The following is a 6,369-nucleotide window of genomic DNA, read 5'->3' as shown; positions in this document are numbered from 1 at the left end:
GGGGATATGATCTCCATGTATAATACATAAGGGGGATATGATCACCATGTATAGTACATAAGGGGGGATATGATCACCATGTATAATACATAAGGGGGGGATATGATCCCCATGTATAATACATAAGGGGGGGGTATGATCTCCATGTATAATACATAAGGGGGGATATGATCACCATGTATAATACATAAGGAGGATATGATCTCCATGTATAATACATAAGGGGGGATATGATCTCCATGTATAATACATAAGGGGGGATATGATCTCCATGTATAATACATAAGGGGGGATATGATCTCCATGTATAATACATAAGGGGGGATATGATCACCATGTATAATACATAAGGGGGATATGATCTCCATGTATAATACATAAGGGGGGGATATGATCTCCATGTATAATACATAAGGGGGATATGATCACCATGTATAGTACATAAGGGGGGATATGATCACCATGTATAATACATAAGGGGGGATATGATCACCATGTATAATACATAAGGGGGGATATGATCTCCATGTATAATACATAAGGGGGATATGATCTCCATGTATAATACATAAGGGGGATATGATCTCCATGTATAATACATAAGGGGGATATGATCACCATGTATAATACATAAGGGGGGATATGATCTCCATGTATAATACATAAGGGGGGATATGATCTCCATGTATAATACATAAGGGGGGTATGATCTCCATGTATAATACATAAGGGGGGTATGATCTCCATGTATAATACATAAGGGGGGTATGATCTCCATGTATAATACATATGGGGGATATGATCTCCATGTATAATACATAAGGGGGGTATGATCTCCATGTATAATACATAAGGGGGGATATGATCACCATGTATAATACATAAGGGGGGATATGATCTCCATGTATAATACATAAGGGGGGATATGATCTCCATGTATAATACATAAGGGGGGATATGATATCTGTGTATAATACATAAGGGGGGATATTATCTCCATGTATAATACATAAGGGGGGGATATGATCTCCATGTATAATACATAAGGGGGATATGATCTCCATGTATAATACATAAGGGGGGATATGATCTCCATGTATAATACATAAGGGGGATACAATCTCCATGTATAATACATAAGGGGGGATATGATCTCCATGTATAATACATAAGGGGGGATATGATCTCCATGTATAATACATAAGGGGGGATATGATCTCCATGTATAATACATCAGTGGTTCATATAGTGAACTCGGTGTAGAGTTATTCACCCTGAGGTCATCACAGAGGACAAGGGGGCACTCTTTACGTCTGGAGGAAAAGAAATTTGATCTCCAAATATGGAAGGGTTTCTTCACGGTAAGAGCTGTGAGAATGTGGAATAGACTCCCTCAAAAGTTGGTTCTAGCCAGCTCAGTGGATTGCTGTAGGAAAGTCCTGGATTCTTTCTTAGATACACAGAATATAACTGGATACTAACATTTATAGGTAAAGTTGATCCAGGGAATATCCGATTTATACACAAAAAAGTTAAAACCTACACTAGGGCCCCATTCTCCTAAAAAAGAAAAGATATAGAAATGGCAAAGTAACTGGAACAGAACACTTGGATACACAGAAAATGACTGGATACTAACATTTATAGGTAAAGTTGATTCAGGGAATAATTGCTTCTCGGGGGATCAGGAAATAATTTTTTCCCCTGCAGGAGCAAATTGGATCATGCTTTGCTGGGTCTTTGCCTTCCTCTGGATCAACTGTGGGTATAGAATTATAAATTTTTTTTTTGGTTGAACTGGATGGATTTTTGCCTTTTTTCAGCCAGACTAACTATGTAACTATGTCAATGGCTTGGTGTTTATGAAAGCTATTCTAGCTAAGGGAACTTCCAAAACATTACTTGTTGGGGGTACTTAAAGTCTATGGTTGAAAAGCACTGCTCTGATCCAATATACGATCGCCTAAGCTCCCACCTTACAGACAATAACCTCCTTGACCCACTACAGTCCGGCTTCCGTCCCCTACACTCCACTGAAACTGCCCCCCTCAAAATCACTAACGACCTACTAAACGCCAAAGCCAAGGGCGACTACTCTGTCCTCCTTCTCCTGGACCTCTCTGCGGCCTTCGACACAGTTGACCACCTACTCCTCCTTAATAAACTACTCTCCCTTGGCATCAGAGATACTGCTCTCTCTTGGTTCTCATCCTACATATCCCGACGCTCCTTCAGTGTCACCTACAATGGTGCCACCTCCCCCTCCCTCCCCCTCTCTGTTGGGGTCCCCCAAGGCTCTGTCCTTGGACCCCTTCTCTTCTCCATCTACACCTCCTCCCTGGGCAAACTCATACACTCTCACAGCTTCAACTATCACCTCTACGCTGACGACACCCAAATCTACCTCTCCACCCCTCTCCTCACTCCCACTATCTCCGCCCGCATCACTCACCTCCTAAATGACATCTCAGACTGGATGTCGCTACATTTCCTCAAGCTCAACCTCTCCAAAACCGAGCTCCTCGTCTTTCCCCCTGCCAACACTCCCCCCCCCCATCCTATCCATCATCACCAACAACTCGACTATCACTCCCGCCCCGCAAGCCAAAGTCCTTGGCGTCATTCTTGACTCGAACCTCTCTTTCCAACCGCATGTCAAATCACTCACAAACACATGCAGGCTCCATCTTCGCAACATTGCCAAGATACGTACCTTCCTCACCCTTGACACCACCAAACTTCTAGTACACTCCCTCATCATCTCACGCCTTGACTACTGCAACTCTCTTCTCACTGGCCTACCCAAGTGCAGGCTCTCCCCGCTCCAGACCATCCTGAACTCAGCGGCTAGACTCATCCACCTCACCGCCCGCTCCACCTCTGCCACCCCCCTCTGCCTCTCCCTCCACTGGCTCCCGATTGCCCAACGCATCAAATTTAAACTCCTAACCCTGACCTACAAAGCCGTTCACAACACTGCCCCTGACTACCTCACCAACCTGATCCCCAAGTACCGCCCTACCCGTACCCTTCGCTCCTCACAGGACCTCCTTCTATCCTGCTCCCTGGTCTCCTCTTTCCATGCACGACTGCAGGACTTCTCCAGGTCCTCCCCCATCCTCTGGAACTCACTGCCCCAATCCATCAGACTGTCGCCTTCCCTCTTCCCATTCAGGCGCTCCCTCAAAACCCATCTCTTCAGGGAAGCCTACCCCACCCTCACCTAACGGCCATTCTCCCTCTTTCCTCCCACCCCTCATTCCCCTCAGCCACTTCCTACTGTACCTTTACCCCCTCCCTCCTAGATTGTAAGCTCGAAAGAGTAGGGCCCTCTTACCCCTCGTACGTTGTTTGTTGTTGTTGTACTGTGCCATGTATTGTCCCCCCCTCTATTGTACAGTGCTGAGCAAACCCTTTGGCGCTATATAAACTCGAAGTAATAATAATAATAATAATAATAATATCTTCAAAATGCTCACCTTGAACCTATACATGAACTAGAACTTTTGGCCGTGAATGTCCTGCTTAAGAGAAGAACATGTAAAATGCCAGCTATTTCCTCCCCTGTGCATCTTTTTGATTTGGTGCCACTTTACAGAGTCCTGTGGAACAAAAATAAAACTTTTGCGCAATCTACTATAGTAAATTAAAGATGGTATTCCTAAATGAAACTAAACACATATCAAAATAGTTGCTGCTATATCCTAATATAATCACACCACACATGTACAGTATTAACAAAATATCAGCACTCAAAATATCATAGTCCTCATATACAGTATATCAAGCTTAATATCCAAACAGTTTGTCAGTCCCATCCAAGTGCACAAAACAGGTAAATGTGGGATCACCGTCTTGTGAGATATTGCCACCTTCAGCCTCTCACCTTATTAGTAAGACCTACTTAAACCTTCGGTCTAATTGTGCTTTTAACCCTTTTATCCCTGGGTTATGGAGATTGTCCTGCCAATGGGATGCACTGTTCACAGATTCGGACCATTTACCATTATAAATACAGTATTATTATTATTATTATACAGTATTTATATAGCACCAAAAAGGTTTTCTCAGCGCTGTACATTATAGTGGGGGACAGTGATGAGACAATACAGTAACAATACAATACACGATGGGTTCGAGGGCCCTGCTCCTTGGAGCTTACAATCTAGGAGGGAGGGGATAGTGGTACAGGAGGAAGTGGCTGTGGGGGATGGAGTGGTAGGAGGAGTGGAGGAGATCGGCTGTTAGGTGAGGGCGGGGTAGGCTTCCCTGAAGAGATGGGTTTTCAGGGTGCGCCTAAAGGTGAGGAGGGTAGATGACAGTCTGATGGATTGAGGTAGTAAGTTCCAGAGGATGGGGGAAGACCTGGAGAAGTCCTGGAGTCAGGCATGGGAGGAGACCAGGGAACTGGAGAGTAGGAGGTCTTGTGAGGAGCAAAGAGTACGTGTTGGGTGGTATTTGGGTATCAGGTCGGTGAGGTAGTTTGGGGCAGTGTTATGAATAGCTTTGTACGTCAATGTTATTAGTTTGAATTTTATGCGTTGGGCAATAGGAAGCCAGTGGAGGGATTGACAGAGGGGGTATGTATGAAAAAGTATGTAGAAAGATAAACTAGCATAGTGTATTCCCTATAAAACTCAATTTACTAAAATATAAAAAAAGCATTCATAGGACCGGTGTACTTAATTGGTGCACTGCAGATGAAGCACATACATTTAAACAGTTCCTCAACATGAATGCGTCACCTGGTGGGAACTCTGCTGGTAATCTTTACCTATCTAGGGTGTAGAGAGAGTGACACAAGGACTGCCGACGGAGTTTACCTGGATACCCAGCACAGGTAGGGATCAACCAGTGCAAGTGTGCACATGAGGTGATAGAGATCACCAGCAGAGTTCCCACCAGATGACGCATTCATGTTGAGGAACTGTTGAAATTTATGTGCTTCATCTGTGGTACACCAGTTAAGTGCACCAGTCTTGTGAGTGCGTTTTTATTATCTTTTAACCACTTGCCGCCCAGCCACCGCATATAAACGGTGGCAGAGCGGCACTCGTAGGCAAAAGCACGTTTTAAAACGGCTGCCTTCAAAACAGGTAGGGGGCGCGCACGAGGCGCGCGCCCGCCCTACCTGTCCCGCGGGTGTCAGCAGCGGGTGTCAGCCGACGGGTCACGGCCGGTTTTTACCGGACGTTTTCCTGCGATTGCTAGTGATCGCTGACATAGAGCAGGGCTGCATTGTTTACACACAGCCCTGTTCTGTGTCAGTTCTCTGACAGCTTGTGAGAAGCTGCAGAGTTTCTCTCCCTCGATCAGCTCCCCCCTCCCTCCCCCCATCCAGTACACACCCCCCGCCCCCTAGTAAAACACTCCCCTTACACTGCAAATTCTAAAAATGTTAACCCCTTCCTCCCCAGTGACATTAGTACAGTTTCAGTGGGTTTTTTTTCACTGATCACTCTATTGGTGTCACTGGGGATGTCAGTGACCCCAAGTCAGTTCCCCCCCAGTGTCAAAATGTCCGCCGCTGTCCCGCAGTCCTGCCATAAGTCGCTGGTCGCTGTCATATGTCGCTGATTGCCGCCAAAAGTCGCTGATCTGCGCCATTATTAGTATAAATAAAAATTAAAAATCCCAGTATCTTTCCCGCCATTTGTAAACGCTATAACTTTCATGTAAACCAATTAATTTACACGTATTGGGTTTTTTTTTTAGCAAAGACATGTCGCAGAATGCATTTTGGCAGAAATTTATGACTAAATTTGATTTTTGCATTTTTTTTTTACTGGACATGTTTTATAGCAAAAAGTCCAAAATATTGTTTTTTTTCCCTCAAAATTGTCAGCCTTTTTTTTTATAGCGCAAAAAATAAAAACCGCACAGGCAATCAAACACCACCGAAAGAAAGCTCAATTTGTGGGGAAAAAAAGGATGTAAATTTCATTTATGTACCGTATTGCATGACCGCGCAATTGTCCGTTAAACTAGCGCAGCGCTGTATAGCAGAAAAATGGTGTAAATTGCAGTATCTATACCATAGTTTGTAGACGCTATAACTTCCACACAAAGCAATCAATATACACTTATTGGGATTTTTTTTACCAAAAACATGGAGCAGAATACATTTTGGCCTAAATTTATAACCAACTTTGAATTTACTATATATTTTTTATAGCTGAAAGTAAAAAATATTGTTTTTCTTCAAAAGTTTTGGCCTTTTTTTGTTTATAGCGTGAAAAATAAAAAGCGCACAGGTGATCAAATTACATCGAAAGAAAGCTCTATTTGTGTGAAAAAAAGGACGTAAATTTCGTTTGGGTGCAGCATTGCATGACCGCGCAATTATCAGTTGAATTAGTGCAGCGCCGA

The sequence above is a fragment of the Staurois parvus genome, unplaced genomic scaffold (genome assembly GCF_062004578.1).
Source record: "Staurois parvus isolate SC_StPar_1 unplaced genomic scaffold, SC_StPar_1.0 ptg001181l, whole genome shotgun sequence".
Lineage (NCBI taxonomy): Eukaryota > Metazoa > Chordata > Amphibia > Anura > Ranidae > Staurois > Staurois parvus.
This window is presented reverse-complemented; position numbering follows the sequence as displayed.